General features: G+C 41.8%; 2 long non-coding RNA genes across 5 annotated transcripts in view; both read right to left on the reverse strand.

Annotated features, from left to right (window-relative positions):
- LOC310672417 overlaps positions 1 to 17,984 on the reverse strand; it is a 63,830-nt gene extending 45,846 nt beyond the window's left edge. For all 3 annotated transcript variants that reach the window (XR_014508553.1, XR_014508554.1, XR_014508555.1), the window contains exons 1-3: positions 17,910 to 17,984; positions 16,890 to 16,967; positions 15,849 to 16,032 (exon numbers count right to left, since the gene is read on the reverse strand). This is a non-coding gene — a long non-coding RNA (uncharacterized lncRNA). The remainder of the gene's footprint in view (positions 1 to 15,848; positions 16,033 to 16,889; positions 16,968 to 17,909) is intronic.
- LOC310672435 lies at positions 25 to 11,431 on the reverse strand. 2 transcript variants are annotated; one of them, XR_014508575.1, is made up of 3 exons: positions 10,991 to 11,431; positions 4,664 to 4,762; positions 25 to 628 (listed from the first exon to the last, which is right to left on the reverse strand). It is a non-coding gene; the product is annotated as an uncharacterized lncRNA (long non-coding RNA). The 2 variants fall into 2 exon arrangements; XR_014508576.1 differs by lacking the exon at positions 10,991 to 11,431 and adding an exon at positions 5,869 to 7,418 and having other exon boundaries at positions 4,664 to 4,819.
- Positions 17,985 to 18,350: the final 366 nt, after the last annotated feature.

Below are 18,350 nucleotides of genomic sequence, written 5' to 3' on the forward strand. Positions count from 1 at the left end.
CCCACCCACAAAAGACCCCCCCCCTAACAAAAATCCTAGCTATGCCCATGCTACCGCTTCCTGAGTGCCTCTCTGCCTGGCAGCCTGCAGCTCTCCCTAGCCTCCACTGAGACTCTGCACTCTGCTGAGAGGTCAGAGCAGGCATCCTTATGCCCCTTTCCGAAGCAACTGAAGTTGAGGCACAATGGGGACAACTCGCCTCCTCTGACCTCATTTCCCAACAACTGCCCCCCCCTGTTTTCCTTTCTCCTCGTCCTGCGACGGAGCCCACCAACCTAAGTTTGTTCCCAATAATGCTGCAGAGTTCATGACAGCCAAAGTGGTGAGCATGGGCATAGCCAGGATTGTTAGGGGTGCAGACTTTATGTTGGGATGGGGCAGAACTGAGCTATCTGTGATGTGATTGTTCAGTTAGGTATTTTTATTTATCTGATGGAGGGGCAGCTGCCCCCGCCCCCCCTTGGCTACCCCCATGGTGGTGAGATGTCTTATTTTTCTAGTTGCTGTTGTTGTTTAGTCGTTTAGTTGTGTCCGACTCTTCATGACCCCATGGGCCCAGAGCACACCAGGCACTCTCGCAGTTTGGTCAAACTCATGAGCAGGAACTGGCAAGCCACTGCCAAGAAAACTCTGTGGACAAAAACAACAGGCATATTTTTCTATTAAACTATACTAAACATTTCTCTATTCTAAATCAGCATATGGTATACAATTTTTATATAAATCAAGTGTCTTATTTGTCTTCTTTTTTTGGTGATGCATAATGTATAAGTAGTGACACACCTGGTAGCTGATCAACATATGCTGATTAGACAAATAGTTTTAACTACAATTCACGTAATCCCTTAACTGTGCTATCATGTTGGCTGGGGCTGATTGGAGTTTGTAGATGAAAGCATCTGGAGGCACCAGGCTGGGGAAAGCTGCTCTATGGTTTGCAAGATGCTACCACACATTCAGCAGTTGACACAACCTTATGTGCACACATAGTGAAAGTAAGAGCATCACTCCAAATATATTCAGGTTCTCCCACATGTGCATTCCTTGAATATGAATATAGTTTTAGGCCATGTGTGAACGTGTGTACAATGAAACATTTGTACGGTGCTAGAATTAACATAGAACCAATTCCAGCCATTGTGAGCCAGGAGAGCTAGGAGAAAGAGTGCTACATTAGCAAGAACTAGACCAAAAAGGAACGGATTGGTATTTGTTATACAACTAATGATGTTAAAGATGGCCAATCTGCTGAAGTGGATGGGATGCACACTAAAGACTTTGCAGCAGTTGTGCCAGCAACCCCATGCTATAGGTGGAAATAAATACAGATTTATTTTAGTGTATTTTAATATTTATACATTGCCTTTTAAAAACCAATGTTATTAACCAAATCTCAGGAATATGGTTATTATTTTAATAAATCCAATGTATATATACATATAGCCTGTTGAGTTTAAATCTCACATTACTTTGGTTGGGCTTTCCTAAGCTTGCTGGGAACTTCAGGTCCCATAACCTTAAGAAGTAACTTCCCTTTGCTTCTATTTTCAATGGCTCTGTGCCAGAATCAGCTACGCATCTAGTGACTTTAATCTCTGCATTAGTTGGGGCTATGTGAGGGATAATTTCCCTCTAGATACAAATAAACTCAAACTAACGTAACTTGTGAAGAAGATTAAAATGATTTCAACCAAGCAATGTGTAAATAATACTGAACTGCAGCCTAATCCCACACATGTTTACTCAGATGTAAAGCTCATAATGTCCAATGGCAGGGCTGGTCAGACTGAGGCTACTGCCTCAGGTAGAAATGTTGAGGGGCAGCAGCAGCTCCCTGCAAACTGTTCTTCCTGAGCTCCCTAACTGTGCCGTGTGGCCTGTCCTGCACTCCCTAAACTAGTTTGCATCCCTATGGTGTAGTGGCAAACACTGCCCCATTGCCAATGGTGAAGTAAGATTCAGCTGCCCAGTCGGTTTCCGTACATGGAATGCCTCACCTCAGGTAGCAAAATGTATTGGACAGGCCCTGTTCCATAGGCCCCTGGGTAAGTGTTCTTAGGACTGTAATCTTCAGGCCAAACTACATGTTATGATAAACTCACTTTTAAAAAAAGCATGCTCCAACTGGCCACTTTTATTCTGAAGAAAAAGCAGCCTCCTGGCTACAATTTGGAATATGCTCCCAATCCAGACTGAGGGCTCATACCAGTTATCTGCTGAACTCCCCAGCTGCTTTTTGCCCATGAAATTGCCCTTTGCTGTTTTTATTTCAAAACAGAGCTGACCAGTTTAGCACCGGCATAGCAACCCATACTCCCCCTGAGGGAGATAGATCCCGCCCCCCGCTCCTGCCTTCCTACACTACTGCAGTTTAGGCATTTTTTTAAAAAAGCATTTTACTTTAGACACAGAAAATTGGACATAAATAAATGTAACTCTGCTAGCCTCTCTTACAGTGCTGTTCATCTGAAATCATTTGAACAGTAACACTTGGCCTCACAGAAAGTCATAGACATAGAGGTATTTATTAATACGCGACAGATTTTTCAGAAAACCCATTGATGTATCCAAGTGGCAGTGGCCATGTGATTATGGGGGCCGAGACGAATGTGGCCTCTTAAAATTACAAGTCATCATGGTAATATTGATCTGATCACGGTAGCTTTAGCATGTCATATGCAAGCATCTCAGATGAAGAGAGAAGAGTGAGAATTAAGATTTTTCAACATCTGTGTAGAGTTGGCATAATCAACTCCATGTTTGTATGTGGGTTTGTGGGTTTTTTGCTTTAGGTTCAGGGGCAAGGCCAGTTTTATTTTTTTGTAGCCAGTGATTTCCCCCCCTCCATACTTCTTTGTGGAAGACCCCTCTTGTTTCCTGGGTTCTGCCCTGACCTGTACTTCCTCTGTGGGCCACACCCCGTTACCAGAGTTTTTGATTTCAAGACTTGGCAGTCTTGTGTTGATTTATTCTGAGTCATAAGATCAGGGTAATTTCTGATGCACCTTCACTTCCTCCCCCCACCATTCACAACCACCTCCCATGTTTCTTGCGGTTTTGTCTCAGCTTTTCCTGCTCAACTGACAGGAGACTAAATTGCACGCCAGAAAGAGGCGTGTCACAGCGAGTAGCAACTGCCACCAGCAACGGCGGCACCAGGAGGAGAGGGCTCACGGCAAAGGGACAAGTGTCAACGAATTCACATCCATTAGCGTAATTTTAGGCTGGTAATTTTAGCTAGGCTGCATTGTGGGTGGGTTAGAGCAGGGCAGGAAGAGTAACAGGAGCTGTTTTGGAGCAACGTATACTGCTTTCTCCACACTGTCAAGAAAATCACATGACTCATTTATTTCTATCCAGGTTTCTAACTAATTCTTCAGCTGAATCTGTAAGCAGGAAAAGAAAAACTAGGGAAAGGGAGGCACAGTGGGGCAACTGCCCTTGCCAAATAGTATTCACCTTTGGGGCTGAATTCCTTGTTGGGCTTCCTGGGTTCTTATCCCGTATGTTTTCTTCCAAAGTTTAGAGGGTTTTCTTCCCAAAGCGACTCATTAAAGAGTTTAAGTATGATGATTTGGTTTAGTTTTGCTCATTCTTCTTTTCCTGATCAGTGTGCCCCCCTCTCCCTGCTGAGCACCCCCCTCAAAGCTGACAGGAATCACTCCGTACCTGGTCCGTGTTATTGCACTGGGCCTCAGTGCTGTTCCACTGGGTCATTCATCAAACACATCCTTTCTCAGCTCATCCATTATTAGGATAGCTCAGGGAGGGAGGGAGGGAAAGAAACTGCTGCTGTTCTGTATCTTTAACTTACACCTGTTTAAGCCGCAGGGAGCCAACTCCATTAACTGTAACTGAGCTGGGTTATTTGCTGTTACTGTTTGTGTTTTGTGTTCTGTTTTGTTTTTTAAATGGTTGGTTGGGATTATCTTGTGCACTCAAGGAAGGCTTCTGCCAGGAGTTGTTTGTTCAGAGACACAGTCCTTCTAGTACCATACTTATCCACATTCTCTTGCCAGTACGACACTTTTAAGCTCCACTTTGTTGCTGCAGCCAGATGTTCAATAAATCATCGTCATCAAGAATTTTGAGGCCAAAGACAAGAGGGGAGGAAAATGTATGAACACCAGGAGGAATAAGAACTTAATTGTCATGGGGAGAATGAAAAATTTTACAAGTCCAATGCAAACCATTTCAAAGAGTATCAGTCATTAGGTTTGATTATGAATATTTGTGCCCAGGCTGATCATCTATTATAGTTCCTATGGCCTTCCAGATGTTGCTGGACTACAACTGTTGTCATCCCTGTCCATTGACATTGCTGGCTGGAGCTGAAGGTAGTTGGAGTCCAACAAGCATTATTTATTTATTGCATTCATATCTCACCTTTTTCTTCAAGGGAAAAATGTGGTGCACATGGTTCTCTCGCTCCTCATTTTAATCTCACAACAACCTTGCGAGGTAGGCTAGGCTAGGCCAAGAGATTATGACTTGTCCAAGGTTATCATCCAGTGAGCTTCACAGCTGAGTGAGGATGTGATCTTTGGTCTCCTAGGTCTTGGTCCGACACTCCAACCACTACCACTGTACACTACATCTGGAGGGCACCACACTGACAACCCCTGGCCTACATCTTTGCCCAAATCTGGATTAAAATAATTACCGAAGACCTGTCTCTGGTTGTTGGTTTCTGGGTTGGTTTGTTTTTTTGGTAGAACCCCGACTGTTGAACATTCTCCTCAGGCAGGCCCACCTGGTAGTGCTTTCATATTGGCACCATGAAAAGAAAAAGAAACACACAATGTTACTTTGATTTTACCTACTTTTTTTAAAAAATAATATTTTTATTATGTCTTTTACATAGAAAAAAGAAAAAGAAGAAACAAAATACAAAAATAAAAAGAAAAACAATTCCATTTTCATAGTATTCTTACATTTGCTTGTTTCCCAGACTTCCCCACACCTCCCCTCACTGTATTCCAGTTGAAATGTTTAATCAGCAAATCCCATCCCTCTATCTTATCTTAATCTTTATCTTAATATATTAAACCATTAATTCTTCATCTTTTAACCTTCAATTTTTCCATACTCCTTCACCACCTTATTGCTAATAACCTTTTAACCTCCATCCGATGTCATTCTAACATTCATTAATTTTATAATATTTTTGTAAATAGTCTTTAAATTTCTTCCAATCTTCCTCCACCGTCTCTTCTCCCTGGTCTCTGATTCTGCCAGTCATTTTTGCCAGTTCCATGTAGTCCATCACCTTCATCTGCCATTCTTCCAGAGTGGGTAGTTCTTGTGTCTTCCAATACTTCGCTATAAGTATTCTTGCTGCTGCAGTGGCGTACATAAAAAAGGTTCTGTCTTTCTTTAACACCAATTGGCCAACCATGCCCAGGAAAAAGGCCTCTGGTTTCTTCGGAAAGGTATATTTAAACACCTTTTTCATTTCATTATAGATCATTTCCCAGAAGGTCTTAATCCTTGGGCACGTCCACCAAAGGTGAAAGAAAGTACCTTCCGTTTCTTTACATTTCCAACATTTATTATCGGGCAAATGGTAAATTTTTGCTAGCTTGACTGGTGTCATGTACCACCTGTATATCATTTTCATAATATTCTCTCTTAGGGCATTACATGCCGTAAATTCAATACCTGTGGTCCATAACTGTTCCCAATCAGCCATCATAATGTTGTGTCCAACGTCTTGTGCCCATTTAATCATAGCAGATTTTACTGTTTCATCCTGAGTATTCCATCTCAACAGCAAGTTATACATTCTTGACAAAATCTTAGTTTTGGGTTCTAGCAGTTCTGTTTCCAATTTTGATTTTTCCACCTGGAAGCCTACTTTGATTTTACCTACTGTCACTCTTTCATGTTTTAATATTTTAAACATTGTTATATACGTTCAATTGTTTTTAATTTGGGTTGTTAGCTGCTGTTGGAGTTGGAATACTGAAAGGAGGGGTAGACAACATTTCTAACAAACAAATAAGGGCCAGAAACAATCCAGAGAAATGAGTTTCAAACTTCCTATCACTAGGGAACTGTTTCTAAACTAGTAGACCACAATGTACAGTATAAGAATCCTCACTTCACAGTTTTACTGAAATACAGTAACCTCCTTTATTTTATTTTTAAAAAACACGAGAGCATATGGTTACTATGGAAGAAGGTCCTGCTGCTGGTCCTGCTCTGAGGAATTGGGTGCACTGTTGGTCCTGCACTCAGATGTCCACACATTGGCATGGACATCTGCACCGACAATTCCTATATAGCTTAATTTTAACACTGGGGAAAGGCGACAGGAGGACCTCCTGAATTTATTGCCCGTTTCCATTAAAGTTAATTAATTTCCCAAACATTATCAATGTATTTTCCTTCTCTTTCTGTCAATGCTTTTCCTACTAACGTTTATAGCTTTGCTAGATTCTGACTTTTGAAATCACCTGAAGCATCTTTAGAAATCGTAGTCATTTGTCCTTAAAGTGTTCCAATGTAGCATCCTTCCCTTGTGATCTATTATACATTTGTCAACTCCCATAGTCACAGCTCGCAGCTGAATACTGTCCTTTTCAGATGACTGATGACACTTTAATTTATCATGTTGATCCAGCACTGCTTTATTTCATTCACTCCCCGAGAACTCTCACAATCAAGAGTAGCCCCAGGGTAGATATTTCTGTATGAAAACTGATGCAAATAAACCACCAATTTTCTCTGCAATCTCCTGTTCATCTTTGCTTTTCACCTCACAAGCAGACAGCCTTTCACTGACTGGAATACATTTAGTAGGAATACCCTTGACTGTGAAGTCATCAAAATTCCATATTGTCATATTACAGGAAATTTGTCCGAAGAAACAAGATTTCAATTCCTGGTAGGATTGCTACTAGGGCTATGCCTTTTTTCTTCTTCCAAAAAATGGTTTGTAACCTGCTGCACTGCTTTGGAAAGCAAGTCGCCTCAGTTTAGAAATTTGTACTGAAATCCCATTTTGGTTTGGAGCACTTTAAACCTTTGTTGCTTTGGATTCCAAAGTGGCCCAGATATCTCAGAAGTGGGACACTGCAGCCCACCCCCTTGATGGAGGTTATGTTCCTTTTAACAGCTGCATAATAGGCAGAAGTTAAGCAGATGGTACTGGGTAAAACTAACCTGGTGTTCTAGTGGAAGCCAGCACAAGGACTCCTCCTAGTACCGTGGGGTTTCCTCCCTCTCCTGCCCCCTGGCTGCACTTCTTATAAATCCATTCTGGAGAGTTGAGAGTACACCCCAGAACAGCACACAGGGAGATGGTTCCATCGGAGAGCAGAAATGCTTGCACTGGTGGAAAGCTCATATCTGAATTCCTCGCATGGTGTTGTCCCCATGATATGCCATGGAAAGTGACATATGTTGATTTTCTGTGTATCACTTCTTGCCAGTGGCGTAGCGTGGGTTGTCAGCACCCGGGGCAAGGGAAGTAATTTGCGCCCCCTAACCCGTGGATTTGCACCCCCTAACCCTAACCCCCAGATGTTGCGCCCGGTGCGGCCGGCCCCCCCTGCACCCCCCACGCTATGCCACTGCTTCTTGCTACCCCAATTGCAGGGCCTCCCTTAATAAAAAGCGTTTACCCTATTTCATCTGCCCCAGCTGCCACAAAATATGTCTCTCCTGCATTGGTCTCTACAGCCACAGCAGGCACTGCAACCTTCCAGCAGTTTGACTTCACCTGCAAAGGCGTACTCCTCTATTGTCTCCTGAGACAGATGGATGCCAACACCAACAACAATTACTGGCTGATGTGGTATAATTTCTATAGAAAGAGCAATTAGCTCAGTTTTGTAGAAACATAGGATTTTAGTTGGAATAAACTGGATCCAGATTTATTTTTTTTCTGGGGAGATGCAACAGATAGATTTTCTGCTTAGTTCTAACTAAGGGTCAAATTATACAACTGTTTTCTTCAGTGGGCCTTTTAAAGCACCCAAAGATCAGTTGTGCTCCCTTGCTTACAGATCACTACCTAGATCGCTCTCCTTGTTGAATTGCTGGCCATTTCCATGCCTTTTCAAAGAACATTTTCACCCCTGGCGCTTTGCCCAATGTCATCCATATTTGACTGTACAGATTAATGCAAACAATTTCTTTAACACAAACAATTCCTAGTCTTCTCTGCCCTTCCCCTTCCCTAGTCTGCTGCCACTGATTAGATATTTTTAGTTGACAAATGGGGAAAGAGAAGGAAACAAGGAGAGAAATCCTCTTTTTGTGTGTGTTTTGGAATGTAAATCATGCTGCAAAGAAGCAAGTAAAGGGGTCTTCAAAGATAAGAACAAAGGGGACAAGCTAGGTGCCCTTCGATTGGTTTTGAAGTTCAGAAGGAACCTGTTAAAGATTCCTTTGAAGGGAGAGGCGGCGTGGAGAGAAACAGTGCCAAGATAGGAAGATGTGAGAAAATCTCTCTCAAAGAATAGGTGGAATGATGATCACCGACTACAGCAACTGCTATGCAATGAGCTGTTCTGCAGCACTGGGTCTCACAGAAAATGTGTGGAATAGGCTTCCTGGCAAGATACACAGAGCTTTCCTCTCTGCTCATAACATTGGAGCTGAGAGGTACATACATTGCATCAGCTCTGAGTAGGTCTATTTAACATACATGTTGTTCTGTGGCTCAATGGTAAATGAATGGTTGTTCAGAGTAGAACAGCAGGGAACAGAAGGAAACGACAGAGTGGCCACAGTATATCAATGGCTAGTGTATAAATAATGTACAACAAGATGCAGAATAGAAATACAATCAGCACTGTTGATTGACAGCAGAGGGTGACAGCACTCAAAGAAGAATGGAAGTAAGGCGTACTGTGCAAATCATTGCTGGAGAATGGGCCAGCAATCCAAATTTAGTTCTATTTGGGACATGTTGAAAGGCAGAAAACCAAATAACAGTTCCAATAGTGGAGTATTTATAATGATGATTGCAAAAATCAGGAAAGAGCATGAAGGAAGGCAGAGGGAGGAGAAACTGTGAGTGAAGGTTTTTATAAGTCTCTTCAAGGGTGAAAACCCAAGAGATCGTAAAGGAAAGGCTATAAACACATTAATTTATTTAAAAGATTTATAGGAGACAGACACACATCAATACTTAACCAGGGCGGGGTACAACATAAAATTATTTGTTAACCACGAAATCAATCAAAACAGTAAACATATTCATAAAAATATCAACAAACAAAAGCAGCTAAAACAACCAGCTAAACTCAGTGAAGGTTTAAAAAAGTCGCCTGTTCAAAAACCTAAAAAGCCTAGGTAGATAGGTACATCTTTACTTGGCACAGAAATGACAGCAATATTGATGCTCAATATACCTGTTGAAGGATGGTACGAAACAAATTGGGAATTTGAACTGTGAAAAAGGTTCTAGGAGTGGAACGTGAAGGAAAGCGTGGCATGGGCAGGCTGATATGGGAAGTGCCAGAAACAATTTGAATAAGGTACCAAAAAAAAGGAGAGGCAGCATATAGATACAGGTTTAAGTACAGAGCAGGTGGTCTGAAAGCCCAGTGGGCCCAACAATTCTAGGTGCTCAGACAGAAGGATTAGCAGGAAAGGAAGATTACAGCCAAACAGAAGGCATTTGGAAGTCAGCAGCAAGCCACCTGTCCTGCTTGACAAAGAAGAGTAAGCAGTTATTTTCTGGACTGCTCTGTAAACCGGGATCTCTAGTGCGGTTCCTGATACCTAAATTACCAGATGCTTAAAATGTTCAACAGAACTGGTAAACGGGGGCCGAGTTTGAAAATTCTGCTGCTAAGTGATGCACTCTTTCCCCAAACATGCAAGTTGTGTGGGCTGTGTACACAACATACATTTAAAGCACCCCTCCTAAGAGTCCTGGGAACTGCAGCTTACCCTTCAAAAAGCTACAATTCCCAGGAAAATTCCCTTAACAAATTACAGTTCCAGTAATACTTTTTTGGTTTGTGTGTGTGCTTTAAATGCATGGTATGTAGGCAGCCTGCACAGAACCGCAGTCACCTCAAGCTTATTCTGCGGCTTTGCCACACAACACCCCCCCCCCCCAATTTCCTTTAGCACAGCACTTATTAGCAGGAAATCTTGTAGGAGCATAGAAGCAATATGGAAGAAAATAAAAAATGATGGCGATTGGAGAAAAGAACTGAAGCAATAGGTATGAAGCTGTGAATTCATGCCAGCAGAGAAGGAATTGATTAAATGGACTAACTGGAAATGAGGTCTTCCCAACCCAAGGGAATTTCTATTAGGAATATTTTATGGAGTATATTGTAGGGAGGTGGATATCAGCAAATGAGGTTCTTATTCTGGGAAGAAGCAATTTTTTTTTTTACTTAAGGGTCATTAATGTATCCTGGCAGGAGTTTTCAAATAATAGTATAACAGATGCTCCTTGGGTTCTCAGGAAAAGGCTTTTAAGTGATGCAAGTGTTTTCCCTGGATTAAAACATAGCTAATATATATACTCTGTATTTTATAGGGCTCCTTTCTGAGTTAACTCTCCCCAGGCGGCTTACATGGTAACAGTTCAGAAATACACGAGCAGCAGTAGAAAAATGTAAAAATGCAATGCAGTGGACGCTCAGGTTGCAAATGTGATCTGTGCGAGAGGCACGTTCACAACCCGCAGCACAGCGCCACATCTGCACACACGCGGGTTGCGATTCAGCACTTCTGCACATGCCCAAAGCACGATTTAGCGATTCTGCGCAAGCGCCGAAACCTGGAAGTAACCTGTTCTGGTACTTCCGGTTTCAGCGCGTCCGTAACCCAAAAACGCACAATCTGAAGCATCTCTAACCTGAGGTATGACTGTACTACAGAACACTCACAACGTTAAATGAACCAGTGAGAATAAAACACCTAGCCACCCTATAATACAGAACACAATTTTCACAAATCTGTCCATTACAAAGAGCAGGACAGCTATAGAAAAATAGCATTGGGGGCCATATACCTCTGAATACTATTTGTTGGGCGGCACACATGGGGTGAGTGCTTTTGTGCTTGGGTCCTGCTTGTGGACTTCTCATTGGCCACAGAAAGAACAGACGCAGAATGGATGGGTCTTTGGTCTGATCCAGCAGGAGGAGTCTTGTGTTTTTAGGTTCTTAACAATAGGTCATCTGAAACAAATAGTTCTTCAAAACCCTTCTAAAGGATTACTAAGCATGTCCAGGGATGGGGACAGTGATTAGCCAGAGATGGTAGAGGAGTATGCTTATGTTCAAGGTGAGGGAAAAGACCAGGAGAGATGTGATGGACACATAATGCTTTCACTTCTTGAAGGCAAGGGAGAATTCTGAAGTGTCCCAAAAGAATGGGCTAGGTGAAAATAAAGAACACATAAAAAGCATGTATAAAGTGATGAAGCAATGCATTTGGAAAAAGTACTTGGAGTTGTAGCTAGCATGGTCTTTTTCTCCTCCATGAACCAGTATGCTAAAAATAATTAAAATTAAGGTTCTGTTGTTGCTGTTTCATTAGGCACATGGAATATGCTGTGCTTCACTGTGATTTTATCTTCTGCTGCCTGTTATGAATTCAATTGGATGTAAGTAGGTCTGTGTATCTATATTGTCATATATTTTAATGACTGCCACTTACCTTAAATTCTGTATGAAAGGTGGAATATAATTAAAAACAAAATAAAAACAAAGATCCAGGTCTCTACCTTTGCTCAAGTTCAAATGAATAGAACAGAGAACTTTGTCTGAAACCGAATGCTGTCCCCGCCCCTGCTTAGAATTACAGATCCCAAGGATTATTTTTTAAAAACTCCTTCAACAAAGGCTATTTGCCTTTCCTTATAATGTATGGACTGGATATTCTACATACATGGAGGACATGTGAAAGTATTATGCTAAAGATAGGATACAATTGAATCATACATAGATGGAAAAAACTTTTGGAGCTTAGGGACTTCCAACATCTTTTTCAAGTAGTGTGACTATGTTGGGATTACTGAGAATTTGAAGGGAGCATGATGCTAAAGAGAGGCATCCTTTAGTATAGTAAAATTGCCACCAACCCCCCTTCAGGCATCCCTTGAAGTTGGCTTATGGGAATGCAAAGAAATCCTTTCCCATGTAGACTAACATTGCCTCCCTAAGTGGATCTGAGCGCCGGCAAGTGATTTATTATGGAAGGATTAGGAGCTCTGCTTGGGAATCGATATAAAAATTGTTTGTGGAGGATAGAGAAAAGACACTTTGGGGCCTGTGTTGATGGACATAACATAGCGGGGTCTCCCAAGAGAGGACTAGAGAGTGAGACCCAAGAAGAGGCTGGAGAAAATCAAGGAGATGGGAGAGTCTTATTTGCCCATTGAAAAAACTGACAGGACTTTCCAGATTTGCTTTGTTTACAAAGTAATAAAAATAGATATATTAAAAATGAGATGAAATGTCTTAGTATCTTAGTGTCTGCTTTATCAGGGCATACAAAAAATGGAGATTGTCTCCCCAATCCTAAACACAATATAACATTAGCCTTTGTAGTGTCCTATGTTGCCAGTCTATTGTGTGGTATTTCACTGGGGGAATAGTCTTTGGTATTCCCCATCCTAAATAGTTTTGTGGCTTCCTAAGTTTTGGAAGGAGGCAGTTATGCATGCATAATATTATGCTTAATTTTAGTCCTGCTGATTCTTTTTATCTGGCTCTCAAGATCTACTGCCTTTTTAGTTGGTTTGTGTTTGTTTTTACAGGTTTACCTTTATATTAATTGTTTTTTTTTATTTTCCTTTTATGTAAACTGTCCTGGGAATTACTACTGGAGGGTGGTATAGGTGTTTTTATAATAAATATAAATGTGTTGTCTTGCATTCAGCTAACTTTTACTCAGGGTAGATCCACTGAAATGAATGGCCACAAGTTAGTGATGGTCATTAATTTCAGTGGGTCTACTCAGAATAAACATTTGTTGAATACTAGCCAGTATGTATTAAAAAATTAAAATCTACTGGGCTGTTGTTAGGTTCAGATAGATAGCCATTTGCTTACTCAGCAAATTGGCCACAATTGTTGTCATAATCGTTTGCCACAATTGTTTAAGATGTCCTTAAAAAGTGTGTGTATGACAGCAAAAGTGGTCAACTTACAGGTACTAGGGATCTGACCACCTGACTGTATCTCTAAAACAGTATCAGTAAAAAAATGGGACTAATTGGAACATTTTATAAAAGATGCCTGTATAACTGTTCAAGACTGGAGACTTGGGCTGGATCCAGACACATCAAAGAAGCGTTTCAGTTAAATGCGTTGTAAACTCTGTATGAGAAATTGGTTTGGCAAACACGGAACTCCACCACAGATGGTGAACTGGTGTCACAGTGTTATAATGAGTATACAACACATAAAGCCAATGTGGCTGAGTCCTTGGAGAATTTTAGACCCTTCATTTCTTCTTGAATTTCTTAAGCAGAGGTTGGATGGCCACCTGTCATGTATGGTCTCGTTGAGATTCCTGCATTGTAGGAGATTGGACTAGATGGCCCTCGGGGTTATTTCCAGCTCTACAATTCTACAATTCTACAGAATTCTCAGTGCCCTGGAGTGAAGGTGGACAGTGGGATATGACTTAAATATTGTTGGATTCAGTTAGGTCCAAACCTTCAGTGGTACACAGTGTTCAATAAAAAGATTTAAATTGCTGTAAAGTGTCTTTATTATCACTTGTAGTCTGTCCTTCTCCAATTTTAAGGGTGGGTACCTGCTGCTTCTGAATTAGCCATTGTGCATGATAGTAACTTTAAATGTAAAACTCAATTTGCAACATATTCCTGCCTTCTGCAGCAAAGTCAAATATAGACCAACGTCTCTTTGTCTTTGAAGAATTTTTGGACACAGATCTTGATAAATTGAAATGTCTTTCCCTTCACATTTGATAGAATCAGCATTTCTAAAAAGTTGCGTTACTGGGTTTTTAACAGAAAAATGAGCAAACCAAATGTTTTGTGGATTTCCCCCCTGCTTTGATTTGGGATGGAAAGCATGGGGAACCCTCAATGTTTCCTGTGCTTGAAGATTAGCATTGACCCATGTGACAAATGCTACAGAGAGATTCGCCTTGTCAAAAGTCTCAGGAATTCCTCTTGCTCTAATATATAATGGTGTTCCCTATCTTTAAAGTAAAGGTAGAGCTTCAATTTAGCTTGTGAGTGTTTATTATTTTTAACAATAATCTCATCTTGTTATTTAAAATTTTGATCCATAGCTGTGTTAGCTGTACCAATGTACTGGAAGAAGCAAAAATCACCATTGTCAAAGCAATGATTCTTCAACAGCAAATTCATGTTGTTCAGATGCCTGATAATCATCTTCCAAAGCAACTATTCCGAACTTAAAAATGGAAAGCGTAATGCTGGTGGTCAACAAAAGAGGTTTAAAGACTCTTTCAAGGCAAATCTAAAAAAATGTAGTATAAACACCAACAATTGGGAAACACTGGTCTGCAAGCACTCAAACTGGAGAACAGCCTTTACCAAAGGTGTCATGGACTTTGAAGATGCTCAAACTCAGGACGAAAGGGAGAAACATGCTAAGAGGAAGGCACGTTTGGCAAACCCTCACCATGATCAACTCCCACCTATGGGAAACCTATGTCCTCACTGTGGAAGGACATGTGGATCCACAATTGGCCTCCACAGTCACTTCCGGACTCTCCGTTAAGACTGTGTTCATGGAAGACAATCTTACTTGGCTACAAGTGATCACCAAAGAAGAAGAAAGTCACTGGATCTGCCATTGTAGAGGAGACTTTAGCTATTTCCTCTTAGAAAGGTTGGTTGCTTTATTCCATTACTGTGCTCGGTTAGTGCAAAGTTGCTGTACCAAATGAACTATGGCTCAGTATTCATCTTGAGACTTGCCTTGGTCTCTTTTAGAGGGTCAGATGGCTATATTATAAGGAAGTCTTCTTTCTTGGACCAATCAAAGTTGTGGTAAGTAAATAAGAATCCAGAGTAAGATTCTTACTTACCACCCAAATCTACTAGAGTTTGAGAGTCTGGATAACTAATGAAGCAGTTTAGAACCAAACTTGTCCTGGGGTGGGTGGAGAGAGCCATGTTAGGGCACCATCTTGAATGGATGACATCACCTCCCCCAGAGACGTCTTCTTGAGGAGATGATGCACCACTGCCTCACTCAATGTGAATGGTACTTCCCTCTCCTCCGGTAAAGAATTAATGTACAGCTGGCTTCCCTCACAAAACTTGCAGAATCATGGGATTTTGTTTGTTTTTTGGACTACAGTCATGGACAGGAATAAGCACATTTTAAATTAACATGGTGGTGCTACTTCCATCCTAGTCCTGCCACTCTGCTATACATGTTATGGATCGACTTTCTAAATGTTGCTTCCTGTTCCACATCCTCGTGCTTGATCTCCTTGTCTTTGGCTCCTCCCACTTTTCTGATTCCAGCCTGAAACATTTGGAGTCAGTTCCTGGTGCCAAATACGGGGACTAAAGTCAGTGGACCATGGACATAGGAAGCCACCTTTTAATGAGCCAGACCACTGGCCCGTTATCTAGCTCAGTACTCCAGGTGACAGTGGCTCTCCAAGATACTGGGGATTGAACCTGGATGTGTTTACCTGCAAAGCATTTACTCTTACCTATGAGCTAAGACCTCAATGCACAGTCTTGAGGTCTTAGCTCATAGGTAAGAGTAAATGCTTTGCACAAAGTAAGACAGAGCTCCAAAGAGAAGACAGGCCACTATTTTAAATTGGATTTACCTAAGGATTCAGGGTTAAAATATAACAAGAGGCTCCTTGTTGGGAGCAGATAATGGTGGCTGTTTTCTTACCTGTTAGACAAGTCAATTATCGTCATTCTTACTGACAGTAATGGCCAGAATGATACGGAGCCTGGGGCGTGCTGGTGGCAAACTGGTGGGAACATGTCACCAACACAGACAAGAACTCCAGGGCACCCCTGCCATGCTGTCCCCTGCCTGAGACAGAGGTCATCAAAAGGAAGGAAGCACTGACCTGGAGAGGGAAGGTGGACGTCAGGACTTTTCCATGCAGAAAGTTTTCCACTGTTAAGCCCAGACTGGTCCCTCCCAGTTCTTTGTGGGGAGGGGCCACTTCAGAACAAGAGGCTTTCAGTGTTCCCATGGGAAAGATCTACCTCAAAGCAGTTGGCTTGAGCTGGTACTTAATCCCATGAGCGTTTCAATTTGATTTGCATGTAAAATGTCAATTGAGCTGTTATATTTATCATCAAAATCTATGCAGAAGTGACATTTTTACAATGGACTTTAGATCCCCGTGCCTTAGTTTCATTCTCGGGGGGGGGGGGGGTTTCCTGGTGGGATCTTCCCCACTAGAAAACATTTGGGAAGTTGCTGCTGTTCTAGGTTTGTAAAACAAAATATGTTTATTTTATTTATTTATTTTAAAAAAAAACTTTCCAAAGAGAGAGTTTAAGATTACCCCAGGATCACGGCCCAGTGCCAGAAAAGCATTGCTAGTGAGCTTCAGAGGGGGGAAAGCCTGCGGAGGTGGGTGAACAGGATTGGCACCGCCTGAGCTTCTGCTGTCTCATAATAGCTGAAGAATAAAATGGATTAAAAGCCTTTTAATACTTATTATTCCACTCTAGGAACAGGCAGTTAGACTAGCAGATGCCAGTTACGAGTCCCAAGAGAGCACTCGCATGACATCCATTCCACATTCTGTTCTACGAGCCCCATATCAAGAGACCAGGCCAGCAGAATCCCCCTAGCTCTCGTCTCCCTCCTTTCTCCCACCACCGCAAAGTACACTCAGTATGCAAGCAACCCCAAACTTGGTGTTTGATGACAATAACAAATAAGTAATAATAAACGAGACATTTTCTTTACCTAGAGAGTATTTGAGATTTCACTTTTCCTTCCGCGTTGGAATTTCCCACCGGCTATAAATTCAGTTTCTTAGAGCAGCTGTAGAAACAGGTTAAGAGATTGTGGCGGGCTCAGAAACTGTCTTGATGAAGGCCAGACAAACAGGCTAACTAATGGGGTGCCTTGCTATACTGCTTTCCTCCCCCCACCCCAACCGCCCCATTATACTCTGGGTCTGTTCTGACACTGCAAACTGGGGAAAGGAAACAGGTGGAGGAGACTGGGCCAAGCTGTGATTGATTACACAGGACTAGGGACCCAGAGAGAACACGTGCAGTTTCAGGTTTTCACCTCCCTAATAATAATAATAATAATCGTGTGTGTGTGTGCATGTGCGTGCGCAGAGCACTGTTTTATACACACACTTTGGGAATCAAATTGCAATAAAGGCTTTTTGCTTCACAGTTCCCTTGGTAGACGAGAGAGCTGGGTTTGGCTCCAAGTTGCTCTTTCTGCCTGGAGAAAAAGCCAATAAAACAAAATTCAAGGCCCAATTACTAGAGTCCAGTGATGAATATCACCCTCTTGTTCCACCAGGCAGCCAGAGGCCTGCAAGCTTATGTAGGATAGGAATTCCTTCTCTTGATCGACTTTGAAACTTTCCTTTCAGGTAACATACTCAAGATTTATGTGAGACTTATTCTCACATTGGCCACGTTTAGACGTACCAACTCTGACTATAAAACATAGCTCAGGAAAATTAGGATGTGCACTAAATACTGCATTATCAGAACACAAATGATCACAAGTATCACCAGTTTTGCACCTCTCTTCCTGGAGCAAGGAAGCAAACCACAGAACGGCTGGTTTAGTGTCATGTCTGAAGCTGCATTCATGCTTTGTTTCCCCCAAACAATGACTGGAAAGCCAAAGTTTGCAAGCTATGGTTTATGGCCAGCGTTACACCTGAATGTAGCCATTATAATAAACCCCAGACAATGTACTTATTGAGCACCCATTCTGATTTGTTTTGGAAATTACCTCACAGACTTACAGTTCCTACAGTGGTTTAACAGTCAATCTCTCCCCCCAGGGAATTCTGGGAATTGCAGCTGTCTCTGAGGGGAATTTGGGTCTTCTAACAACTTTCAGCACCCGTAACATACTATAGTTTCCAGAATGCTTGTGTGTGTTTGTAAAGCCATGGCTGCTTAAAGTAGGATGATACTGCTTTAAATATCTAGTACAGAGGAGGCCTGTCCAATTGACAGAGTGGGGAGACACAGTTCACTGGTGGCCTTAGGCTAATCATTTTATCAGCTTAATCTACATCATGGGATTGTGAGGATAAAATGAAGTGCTGGGTTAGAACCGCATACATCACTCTGAGCTCTTTGGAGGAGGTGAAGGATAAACATGACTTGAGGAGAGTGTTCTGGAATTTTCCACTTAGAAATAGGGTTGGCTGAGAAACCTTCCAAA

Source organism: Podarcis tiliguerta, assembly GCF_965153285.1.
Source record: "Podarcis tiliguerta genome assembly, chromosome: 2".
Lineage (NCBI taxonomy): Eukaryota > Metazoa > Chordata > Lepidosauria > Squamata > Lacertidae > Podarcis > Podarcis tiliguerta.